This window comes from Pagrus pagrus, assembly GCF_965226575.1.
Source record: "Pagrus pagrus genome assembly, chromosome: 17".
Taxonomy (NCBI): domain Eukaryota; kingdom Metazoa; phylum Chordata; class Actinopteri; order Spariformes; family Sparidae; genus Pagrus; species Pagrus pagrus.
This window is the reverse complement of record NC_140201.1, coordinates 11,672,887-11,685,973: the sequence shown is the minus strand read 5'-3', so window position 1 is coordinate 11,685,973 and position 13,087 is coordinate 11,672,887. Positions and strand designations below refer to the sequence as shown.

At 38.5% G+C, this 13,087-nt stretch overlaps 1 protein-coding gene across 3 annotated transcripts in view; it reads right to left on the bottom strand.

Annotated features, from left to right (window-relative positions):
• The window catches only part of trps1 (trichorhinophalangeal syndrome I), a 124,976-nt gene extending 115,582 nt beyond the window's left edge, over nucleotides 1–9,394 (bottom strand). Inside the window, exon 1 of one of the 3 annotated variants that reach the window (XM_084379063.1) lies at nucleotides 8,992–9,394. The gene's annotated coding sequence lies outside the window, so the exon portion shown is untranslated. Of the gene's footprint in view, nucleotides 1–8,440; nucleotides 8,607–8,991 lie in introns of those variants that run through there. The other 2 variants (XM_084379064.1, XM_084379062.1) reach the window with 2 other exon arrangements.
• Nucleotides 9,395–13,087: the final 3,693 nt, after the last annotated feature.

Sequence of the window (13,087 nt, the reverse complement as noted above, 5' to 3'; positions counted from 1 at the left end):
CAGCACTCGAGGAAAATGGTTCGGTAGTCTCTCCATCTGCGAGTTGCACGGCCTTTTCAGCCTCCACACAAAGAAGCTTATAAACATAAATCACATCCAAACTCATGCCACTTATGCCACTGTCACATTTTCCGTAGATAGTTTTCGCTGTCTGTCTGTCTGTCCGGGTGTTGTGTGAAAACTGTAAGAAGCTACAGATGGAGCCGTGCTTACGGGAACACTTGAGCGAAGTATATAAACGTACAGCACGAGTTTGAAATGCATTTTTAACAGCTTGAAAATGCACGTCACAATCATTCCCTTCATAATCTCTCTATTATACTATAAAGCTGCCTGATATACATATTACATACATATTCTATTTCCTCTCGCTTGTTCTGTTTTACATTTTTATCTTCAACTGTCACTGTTGTTCATTTCCCTCTGCCTATGACTCTTAAGCTGTTGTAACACGTGAATTTCCCTGCTGAGGGATTAATAAAGTCTTATCTTATCTTATACCACAGAAATACAGTAATTATATCAATTTGTGGGCCTGCGCTGGCTTTTCACTGTATATATACTAAATATTTGCTTTAAGAAAGCCATCATCCCCCCTCTTGATTCACGTTCTGTCCGCCAGAATCACTTGGCAACATTGTTGATTTTTTCTACAGCTAGTTTATTTCTCCTAATGCGTGCCAAACACATTTCAACATACTTTTTTTCTTTTCTATTTCTTAAAACAAACATTAAGGGCGATAAAACAAATTTGAAACACTGTTAACAGTGGCCTCCTAAATATAAATACATATATTTGAGTACATATGTGCCAATTTCTGATTATCTTTATTAATTCATCCGTGATTATTTTCCAAAATATTTTTTTTTAAAAGTGAAAAATGCTCATCACAACTTCCTAGGGCCCAAAGAAGCGAATGCTGACATTATTGCCTCAAAAATTACGATTTATCTATCATCAAAAAGTTGGCGATGCATTCTTGTTTATAGGAAGTTTCTATCCTCACATAGACTTTCATATCACCCAGTAGTAACAACAACAGGCCAAGCTTCACACAACACAGTATGTGTTCTGATAGGTAAACACTAAACCCTGGTGTGAAGAAATGAAACAAAAAGTAATCTCTGACAAAACTAAACTCAAGCTGCTGTGTTTACTCTGATGGATTATCTTGCTCTCGACTCTTTTCGAGTCATTTTAAATTTTTTATTTTTTTTTTACACTGAAAACAAATAAATGACAGCCATTGGCTTTTCATTAAGGTAGCAGAACAAGCTCCAATATCTTCTTCGGTGAAAAGAGAGCAGAAATCTGAGCGGATAATACAAGAAAAAAATCCTGGATGTGTTTACACTGACAGGCGAGTATAAATGATATGAAATAATCACAAATGTTTAAAAATGATATGAAGTCCTGATTTAACAGCTGCAAATATCTCCACTCCGCTTACAGCAACCACTTAAAATACTGTTGCCATGAGAAATGGCAACACTGGATCTCATTCAAAGTCATTATGCAAGGATTAAAAATTTACAAAGGGCAATCCCCTAATAATTCACCACAATAGCTAAATTGATTCCCCCTTTAGTGATTTTTCCCGCAGGTTTTAGCTCAATATTTATCGTCGTCAATTACAAGTTGTTGCAATTGGACTTTACCTTTTTAATGAGGAGCCCTCATTTTCAAATGTGAAACCATTAAGAGGAAGCTTTTACTGCCTATTATCACAACAAGACCCACAGTGCCTGTGGACTACATCAATCAAATTTAATGTTAACTTTTAATGCACTGTCAGAGTGTAAGAAGGCTGACTGACTAATTCTGCAAAGCCTCAATAGTAAAATGGTCATCTTATAATACAGAGTAAATACTTTTTTTTTCCACTTTCCAAACGTTTCTTATTAACAGCTCGGTGACACCAACATTCAAAACACATGTCACTGTCGACTTTGTTTCAAGCAAGTTACCGACGACTGTTTATAGGAATGCGGTAGATATGCAGTCTTCAATATTTCAGCTCTTTCTTTTTCATTTTTCCTTTTCAAACATGGGACGACACCTGTGCCATAGCTGGGAGACGAGGGGCAACCGTCACGATAATTACACTGTCAACTTCTCGTACATGTCTTATGTTATTTACTATCGCCAGATCAATTTATGTCCATGACCTCGATTTCTGCAGTTGTGTTAAAATGTACGTTTTGTTCACTTTTTTCAATTATCTATTTTTTTTATTGTTATGATTGCGTGTTTTTTTATTATTTATTTATGTTGTAATAATTTAGAATAGTTTAATATCTGTTTCAGATTGCCAATTAAATGTCAATTGCTCTTTGTGTTCCAGTATTTTATTATAATTATATGGGTGGCATTACAATATTGTTTATTGCAATTATTTCTGGAACAATAGGTCGTCCAACAAAAGTAGTTATTACAGGCACACTCAGAGTCGCACAATGTTTGTAACTTGTGTGGAGCTGCAAGTATTAACTGATTAATCGATGAGTCGGCAACTATTAAATAAATCAGCAGCTATTTTGATAATCGATTCATCAGTTTGAGTAGTTTTTTTTTTTAAGGAAAAAGTTTCAATTATCTGATTCCAGCTTTTCTTTCCAAATTTTCTGCCTCCTTTTCTCCTCCATGGCAGCATACTGAATATATCTGGAATGTGGAAAGAACAAGACATCTGAGGACTTCTTCTCGGTCTTAATAATTATTTTTTACCATTTTCTGACATTTTATCGACAAAACAACTAATCGACTAATTAAGAAGCTAATCAACAGATTAACCAAGAGTGAAAATTACGGTTATCTGCAGCACGTCCAACATATGGGAAAGTACAGAAAAACTACTGTTGTGTGGTAAACTCTAATACGACAGCTGATGAGCATAATTTTCAATTAGATCTTGATTTATTCGAAAGTTAATTGAACGCAGCCTTGGAACAAATCATCCACTTCTGTTTTACGCAAGGTCGAAAAACGTGTATGAACAGTGATTGATAACTGAACGTCTGGGTGCACAGGAAGCCCGAGCGTGCCAAGTACAATGCTGAGTCAAAGCAGTCAGAACTCGCAACTCATATCACATCACATAACAGGTCGGCACATTTCTCAGACAAGTGAGCTTTCGTTAATTGCCTCAGGAGGAAAGTTGTGTTGCGCAGAGGAACAAAAATGTCTTCCAAACCATAAAAAACAGCATATTTGAGAGATTTAACTGATACTCAGTTACCTTTCCGAGTCTACATTTACCACAAAAAACCCTCCTGCTGCCTGTGTCATCACCGTCTACTAGTATGTGCTTCAATCTGCTCAACCACCACTTTATCAGTCTCCACTGTGTCGTGACAGAAGGATTATTTATTCTCTCAGATCTAAGGAAGAAAAATTGTCCCATATTTAGGATTTGTCTGTCCCAAAAGAACTACAAAAAGAAGGAAAAAAGATCACCCATAACCAAGACCATGTGCTCGTTATCTGAAGCAGGCCGTCTAAAAGACAGACTTAAAAGTCTAAAATAAGACCAAAAACATTAGAGACAAACTCGAGCCTAAACAAGGCTGCACTAACCACAGACAGAGTGGGGATGACATTTTGGGCATTTAGCAGACACTCTTTTCCAGAGCGACTTCCAGTAAATTCAAAAGAAGAATAAGCTCAAATACTGTATCGCAGACGTTACAAGCAGCTAATATAAAGCAATGAAAGAGCCAGAACAATGTGCCCAGACAGTTAAAATAAGTTAAAAACAATTGTGTCCTTGGGATATGAGCAAAACAAGAGACCGGGTAATAAAGCAGTGCGACTTACAGAGCTTCGAGCCAAGAGAGCCAGAAGCCTTGCAAAAAGGTTTTTTCTTTAAATAAACTATCCGTGACAAATGGAGGTTTTCCTTTATCTGAACTGCAGCGAGGCTCGAGATGAATAACGGCTGATTGCTCTAATAGATGCTATCTTTTCCTGCTTATTGGAAACAATGAGGGTTAAGACGGTACCCGACCATAAATAAATGGGATCAGAAATCAGAAATAAATGAGATTTGTGCGTCCACATGAAGGAAAACACTTTAAAACCTATCTCTCGTGATCCTGTCGACAATAAGGCATCTGCTTTGTTTGATTATATTAACACAGGGGCTAAATGGTGAGGTATAGAGAAGTTAGCTGTCAACACTTATGCTGTATTATCAGAATAAACCAGGAGTGAAACTTAAATAAAACAGTAAAATCAAAGTTTTATAAAAAAAAACAATTGCTCCAGTTGCGACTTCAGTCACTCAGTAACCGTCTCAGCGATGCAAAATGTTTAACTCAATTAATTCTCGTGTTTTTCGCCGCCACACACTCCTTCTGTAGTGGGCAACAGGTCTTTAAAAAGGGATTACTTTATTTGCTAGCATGTTGATATCCCATCTACAAGTAATAACTTGCATTCTTCCCAGTAGTGACAGATTTCAGCAGGAGATGTAAATAAATTACCTCACCTCGCCCCCGAACTTCTGCTGTGTCATGTACACGAGGGAAAAACTGCGATAAGGTCGAGTTGGCAATTTTTCAATGAATCAGTTACGATGAAGAATAGTAACTCCTGCGCACATCTGTTTACCTCTGCATTGTCTTATTCAACATTTCAGTCTCAAAGACCTTTTCTCAAGACACCTCTGTGTCCGAAACGTTGACCCTTTTTTAAAAAATGAATCAATGCAGAGGTTAAAAAATGTGTGCAGGCCTGTCGAGGGATCTGATTCCCTGCCCAATAAAAAAGCAAGTGGTGTGCGTATTGTCCTCCACTCGTAAATCATTCCCAGACTATTCTGATGATTGCTTAATCGCTTTCAGTCAGCTTTTCAGAAAGAAATGTCCAAATTCTCTGATTTTAGCTTGTTTTCTGGCGTCCTTACTCCTCTATGACACTAAACTGAACATCATTGGTTGGTGGACAAAACAAGACATTTGAGAGAAAGCAATCAACACTTTTGACATTTTAGCAACTGATCAACTGATGGAGAATATTATCAAACAGATTAATCACTAATGAAAGAAATCAGCAGTTGCAGCTCTTGACGAGGTACAGCAGAAGTTTGGCGTAAGTTGAGAAACTTCTATCAATCCTGTAAACTTTTTCCTCTATGGATTCTTATGCAGCGTAGGTGAGGTTATTGATTTCACTGTGTAAGGTCCTGACCCACTATTTGTAAAGATGTCGGCGTTCCGGTCTTTATGTCAAACGCACTATGGCTCCGACATCAAGTGGCACTATTTTCCTTACAGCATTCTTTCCTTTTATTTTCTTCAGCTGCAGGTAACGCGCCTTTTTCAAAGAAAATACACTTACATTAAGCATTCATAAATAAAAAGTCAACTCTTTCCCGACTTGAAAATGATCAACTGTGACAGACGCAATTAAAAGAGCTTTGAAAAACGGTGCATAAAAAACATTTCCCTGTCTACAACATCATGCCGTCTGGCCTTTTTACACTCCATCTCAAACTTTTCCCCCCTCGTAACGCGCCGCTCGCCTCGAAACGACCAAAGAAAAATGCATGGCAGCCCACAAAATCACTACAGTTGTTCCTCGTGTCTTACAGAACATCAAACCATCAATAAAACACAGGAGATACATTCCAGCTAGTTGAACAGGACATTTCTGACTTCCCTCTCTCCATGTGTTCTCCCTCTCTCTCTCCCTCTCTCTCCCCCTCTCTCTCTCTCTCTCTTTCTGTTTGAGTCTTTCTCTCTCAAAACTTTCTCTCTTCCCAGTTCCACCGCAGAGACTTCACATATTGCAGCCATATGAGTAAGCCATGGCTGTCTCCGCACACACACACACACACACACACACACACACAGGAAAAAGTGCTGTGCTCTCTCCCACTCTGTCTCACACACACATACGGGAAAAGAGTTTTACAAGCAGAGGTTCTCTTTAGGAAGTCGTCAACTGTTTTGACGTTTAATAGCAGCTACGAACAAGGCCGTGAGATACAATAATATCCAGTGTCTGGAAAGAGGAACGTTTTTAAAAAAGTTATAGATTGATAGGCTGCTAGATCAAATGTTTTTTTACACCTTTTAAAAAGGAACTTGTTAAGAGTTTGTAAAAAAGTTTAACAAAGGGCATGTTACATGCACGATACCTGCGGATATAAGAATCAATTATCTGGACTGTTGAGAGTGAAGAGTGACGATACACGAGGCCGGAGCGTGTCGTGTGCAAGTGTGTGGGAATGAGGGGAAGGCAGTAACGGACAGGATGGACAGGACGGGACAGCAGAGGACCGTCTGAAAATATTCACAACTAAAATTACAGGAGCAGTGTGTAGTTTTAAATTTAAAATCAGAGGAGAAAGATCTTCATTGACTGATTTTTCTGTGCCTTAACAAACTACATAAACAAACTGTCTTCATTTTTGTGACTAAATAAACAAACTGACCTTAAAGGACAACACAATTTCCTTCTGTTTTACTTTTGTTTATATTTGGCGGACCCTGCCACCCTTCTAGCTTCAAACAGTGTTCTGGGGACCTTATTTTTCCTCTGAGAACAGCTTGTTTATTCAGTTATGGAAAAGATAAATATTTCTTTTTTTGTTTGTATTATTACCTCACTCGTATTGTAAATATTGAAATTCTGACTTTGAATTTCTTCTCCAAAACTACACAGTGCCTCTTTAGAGTGCCATTATCAATATCACTCTCGATAGACGACGAAAATCTTTTTTCCTTTTAAAAAAGCAAAGAAAAACTTGTGAGAAAAAGTAACACACCGGATTCTCAACTTTAACCGACACTGAAATACTCAGAGCTTCTCTTACAAAACTTGATTCGACTTTGACAACATATTCGAGTCTCGTTTTCCCAAAAAGAAAAGCAATAAAAACAATCTTTTGTCATTATCCTAAATCTCAGAGAAGACTTGTGAGGTACACAGCTGTCTGTCCTTGATAAAAAAAAAAGTTGTGCTCTTAAAAAGTCCAAACAAATACTCAGCATTTACTGCCTCTGAGTTAGAGCTGTGTTTGTTTGCAGCTTGTAAAACTGCGAAGCAAAACTAAACCTTAAAAAGTTTCATAAATCATTTTGTCCATTTTATGTTTTCCTCAAGTAGATCCCCGTAGTTCTATGAATCGAAGAGGACCGTGTGCAACCTTTTTTTGCCCGTGTGTGAAGCTATTTCGGTCACAGAAAACTTGAAGGGAAAATTCTGAAGTAAATTTAAAAGTTAGTGTTTACTTTCAACAAATCAAGTGTAAAGATTTTGATCTTGAACTGAAACGCCTCTGAGCCAAACATGTCAACAGCCCCGACAAAAGTTTTGCAACTTCACGAGGTTATCCAGTGAATAAATGATTCAATGAATCGCTTAATAAAACACAAACTGTCCACTGTTCAAACAACTGCGAACAAGCGTGAGGTCAGAGCGAAGTCTCACAGGCCTGCTCTGCTTTTTTAAAAAAAAAATTACTGAGGTTATCTGCTGAATAAAAGTCGCTCGGCACATAAGCAGTTCTTTCGGGGGGCCAGATTTGGAGAACTGTGAAGGACTATGTAAAAAGCTTCCTTGCAGTGTGTGCCTCATTGTACTGGCTTCACATACTCTGCTCTCCCCACAGAGTTGTCATGCCTACCCAGCTCCCTTATCTCAAAGGAACATCACAGTTTCTTACAACGAGGGGAGGAGGAGGAGGAGGAGGAGGAGGAGGGGGGCAACTTTTTTTACAAAGTTGAGTGGAAATGCAACTCAGGCTTCCCGGCATCACTCATGAAAAGTTTCAACAACAACAACAACAACAAACAAACAAACCAAATCGATGCGTGGTATCAGAGCGAGGAACTTCTTTAAAGTTGATAAGACAGGATGTTTGGGGAGGGGAGGTGAGAGGAGGGGGGGGGGTCTTTTTACGACAATTCACATCCACCATGCGCTCTCGAGCTTCCTAACAATGAAAGAGGTGCAAAAGAAAAACAAAAAACAAAAAGAAACAGCGCCATATCGCCTGTAAAGCACTTCATTGACACACACGTCCATCTGATCTGGACTACTTTCCACCACTTTCAATCCCCTTAAAAACTCCAAAGTCCACCTTTCAGCACTTTAAAAAAAAAAATGTAAAAAAAACCTCTTTCCCTCTTTCTCAGCGACGTGCGTCACTCGGAGGGACCCAGAAATGTGAACTTGAGTATCAAGTTTGCAGCCGGAATAGTAATGAAAAAGTTATCAATGACACACACACACACACACACAAAAAGTAAATCACACAGAAGATACATGAGAGATACTTTCGTGAAGTGACAAAATCGGAAGGCACCGGCTTCTTGGACGCTCAGTCAGTCAGGATGCCACTAAATGAATGTCAACAAAACCCAAAAAAAAAAAAAAAAACACACAAGAAACAAAACTTATTTTAAAAAACACACACACACACACACAAACCTACTTGAGGCGACTACTCCACGTCCCCTTGCTGCTGGCTTCTCAAACTCAAGTCTCAAATCAAAGCCGTCCCCGGTAGCCCCCCAATTTGTATTTGTGTAGCGTTTGGGTGTCCTAACCTAAATGTAAATTGCCATGTGAATTGAAAGCGGTGCTGCTGCTGCTCTTTTTCCTCTCTCTCTCATTCAGCAGATCCCTCTTTCCTTCCCGACGCTGCTCAGGCCGTTAGTTACATAAGACGCAAAGCGACTGCTGCCCGTCGTAAAAAAAAAAAAAAAAAAAAAAAAAAAAACTACCCACGGCTAACAGAGCAATGTTTTGTCTCCTTAAACGCACCACTTTGATAGCTTCCCTTCAACACGAGCAAATCTCGTTTTGCCATGCACGCGTTTCGCCATCTACAAACTCCAAACCGCCGCCGCTGCGTTTCTTCTCCTCTAGTGTGTCTTTTTTTTTTTTTTTTTTTTTTTTTTTACAATGTCACTGCACCAACTAGTAAGAGAGGGCTGTGAGTGTGCATTCGTGTGCTGTCTTCTTTTGGTGCTGCTTACCTGTTGATCAAAAATAAGCATTAGCCTCTTTTCTCTCTCAGTGTGTGTCTCTTTCAGCAGCCTGTTAAGATGGTGGCGGGCTGGCTGGCTGGCTGGCCGGTTCGTCTCTTTGTGGGGTTTTTGTTTGTTGATGATGTCGGACGGGGTGACTGTGTCTTGGCTGTCTCTGTTTTTTCTTTGGTCTGAGAGGGAGAGAGAGATAGTTAAAGGCTTCGCGGCAACACTGGTACCGACTGATTTAGTGAGTTCTGGTGTTGTAGTAATATTCCGATGTTATTGGTCATTGTTATTCTGCCGCCCAGAGCCCGGATTTGCTGGCCACAGCAAACCAAAGCAAGAGCAGCTTCGTTATCTGTAATTTTTTTGGTTCAGACTAGTGTTATCGCTTTGCTGTGACAGGACCTCTCCGCCTGTCTCTCTGTAGGCTGTGGGCATTACGTCAGAGGAGGAAGACACAGCAGCTCTATTAATATCAAGAAGCCACCCGAAGACTGACTCTTAAAGTGACACGCACCGCAATCTCACCAAGTTACACGGTTAATACTGAAGCAGATCAACTACTCACCCGACACAACCAGCACTGACTCTTAAAGTGACATAGACTCCGGATTACTTAATAAAACGCATACACGTTTTATAGATAAAATCAACAACACTGACTCTTAAAGTGGCACACACTGCGATCTCACTAAGTTACACAGTTTATATGAACCAAGTCAACGACTCATTCAAAATAACGAACACTGACTCTTAAAGTGACAAGCACTCAGAATTACTGAATAAAACACATACACGTTTTTTGATAAAATCAACAACACTGACTCTTAAAGTGACAAAGACTGTAATCTCACTTAGTTGCACAGTTAACACTGAACCAGAACAACTACTCATTCAAATTAAAAAGTGCTGACTCTTAAAGTGACATATACTCAGAGTTACTTAATAAAACACATACACTTTTTAGATAAACCCAAGAACACTGACTCTTAAAGAGACGCACGCAATACTCTCACTTTGTTTCAGTTAATACTGAGCCAAATCAACAACTCATCCAAACTTTTAAAAAACACTGACTTTTAAAGTGACAAGCACTGAGAATAACTTACCTAAACAGTTGTTAAACTAAATCAACTTACGTTACTCAGATACAATCAAGAGCACTGATTCTTAAAGTGACAAGCAGTCATTACTTAATAAAACAAAAATGCTTTTCTTTCATTAAAATCAACAACACTGACTCTTAAAGTGACTGAATTCGACAGTAACCTTTATCATAGTAACATTATCATTATTGTAAAAATAAACAACCATGACTGATATCAGAATGTATTAGAGAGACCCTCATTTCCATCACACAGTAGTTCTTCAAACTATGAAAAAGAAGGGACTCAGAGTTTTAACTCTCAAACAGTGCATGCTGGGAAGTTCAGGTAAATACTGATCGTGTTTCTTTAGAAACTTACTCTATTGAGTTGTTTTCTGCACATTAAATTCATCCTTTCAAATTTAACGACTTCAAATGTGTTCACAACTTGTGAAGTGGTCTGAAAGTAAAAACTAGAAATTTTAAGTTCTTTTAAGTTTTAACTTGAAATAAATAAAACTTCTATATTTACTCTAAGTTCATTACAGTTAATTGCACAGTTAATACTGTGTTAAATCAATGACTAAAATCATAGAGCAGTAGAGTGACCGACAAGCCAGACATATGAGAACATAAACATCAGAAGCTCTGTTACAGCATGAGACACAAACAATACTGGCCTCCACTCATCAAAACATTGCTCCACAGCACCACTAGTGGCCAAAACTCCACAAGGTAGCCTTTAGTCATCAGTGAAACACACCTGTGAAAGCAGTATTTAAATCCTTTAGTAATGTAAAAGTTGTAATAATGCAATGATATAATACCATTATAAAAAAACAGATCCTGCATTTAAATGTACAGAGGTATAAGCAGCAAAGTGTAATTAAATATCATAACCAAAGGGCCTATTCTGAAGACATTGTTGAATTATATGTGATTACAAAGGATTATATTATAATATTTGCAATTCTGATGTGGGCTAATCCTACCCCTGCAGCACACCAACTTTAAGGATAATAGGACGAATTAGACACGCAGTGATGCTTCATATAAACTTATGTTACAAGGTAGTTTATGGCTAAATAAGCCCTTTATTTGATATTTGACCATTTGCAGTTTTTTCTTCCGTTTAGTGTACAGTTTATCCCCCTCGGATAGTTTTTACTGCTAGAATTTAAGAAGATCCTTTAATGAAGCCATACAATAAACCATATGCAAATAAGGTTTAAAGTGTTTACAAGCATTTAAAATGTAAATCAATATTTCACAGTGACATGTAAATCTCAAGTAAAGCTCTCATAGCAGGTCCAAACTCATATCTTAAATCAAAACCTCAGGCAATATATATATTTTTTTTTTAAAATGTGTTTAATCAGAACCAATTTTATGTGGTCTGTCCTCCACACTGTAAGATCAGAGGTGCATACATATTAATAACTCTTATCTTCCATCACTACCTATTTAACCAGAGGGCAAAGGAAACTAAGCCAGCATGATCAAAATCTCAACCAGTAAATGGATTCATGAAATGATCATTTCAACAAGACGTCCAGCAAGACCATCTACTTGTGGCGCATTCTTTTAATACATTTCTGATTTTATTTAATGTAATCCTTGTTGAAAGCAGAAGGCAGACTACATAACTTTAAATATCACATAATTCATTGAATGCTTTTATTCAAGCCATTTTAGTGTCACGCAGATGTTCCGTGTGGGCGGGTCAAATGGACCAACACAAAGACAAGATGAATGCTAGTGAAATAGAAATGCTTTTGTGTGATTAAGTAGTGCGCATTCACTCACTCTGTCAGATTTTTCGTGGTTAGACTAGTCGACAGGAATGTTGCAGGGGGTCTGAATGACATAAATAATGAATATACTCTTGTTAGCTCGATATGAAAACCAGGCTGTTGGCTAAGTCTATCACCCTTCCCTTAACAGTTCTTCTCCCATCGCCCCACTGGGAGAAAGCCACTGTGAACTTTTGAGTTTCTTTTTCAAACACTGCCCTTCAAAAGCCAAAGGTAAGAATTTTTTGCTAACAAAGGCAATACCGCAGCCTCCAGGCATACACTCTGCAGGATCCACCACCTCCTGAGTGGTGCAGGCTTTGGACGGACCACAGAGAAAAAGTCACATTGAAGAAATAATACACCTGCCACCAGCCGCAGTCTTGTACATAAACCTCCCATCGATTTAGTTTTGAAATTTCCCATTTACTTGCATTCCTCCATCAATTCCTTTGTTTCTTCAGTTCTGCCTTCAAGAAAGAGACCGCGTACCACTTACCCAATAACTTCCTCTTCTCATTTGTGACTAATATTGCCCTGTTTGTACGGACAACTTTTGTTTCTCTTGTTTGCTGCCCCTGCATATATTGCAGCAATGTCGCTTTTAATATTCCTGTGAGCAGACTGTCTGGACTGTTTATTCTTCACATGCAATATCTGTCTGGCTTTGTACTGCTTTACGTAATCACAAAACTTTCTTTCTGTCTTGTGTTGTCACTATCGTTGCTGTTCGAAATGTTTGAGTAATGATGTCACAGCCCTCTTTTAGTTCTTTAGATTCTTCATCTGGTTTCAAGGTATAGATGTCACATCTCACTATCTGCTGTTGTGGCTCTCATGTAGTCAAAGATATACAAAGGAGATTATTAAATTGTCAAAATGGCAAATATTGCAAGTTTGACGCTGTAGTAACCCCTCTAGTGTCACTTCTTGAAGCACCCTGGTGCATTATTATAAATGGCCAGAAAAGTCTAAGTTTGGGGGTGAGTTGGGGTGACCAAGCTGCTGTATTTGACGAGTTAGGAGTGAGAACGTGTTGCTCCATCTTTACTGCTTCTTAATTAAGGATGCATCGATCTGATCCACCCGATCCCGGGCAAATACTGACCTCATTTGTGGTGCCACGCCAAAAACTGGCCTCATGCTATCTTATACAGAAATGATGGGGAAAGACTGCACTGGTATCGGGTCCGTACCTGTAAAATTAAAGATATAATCT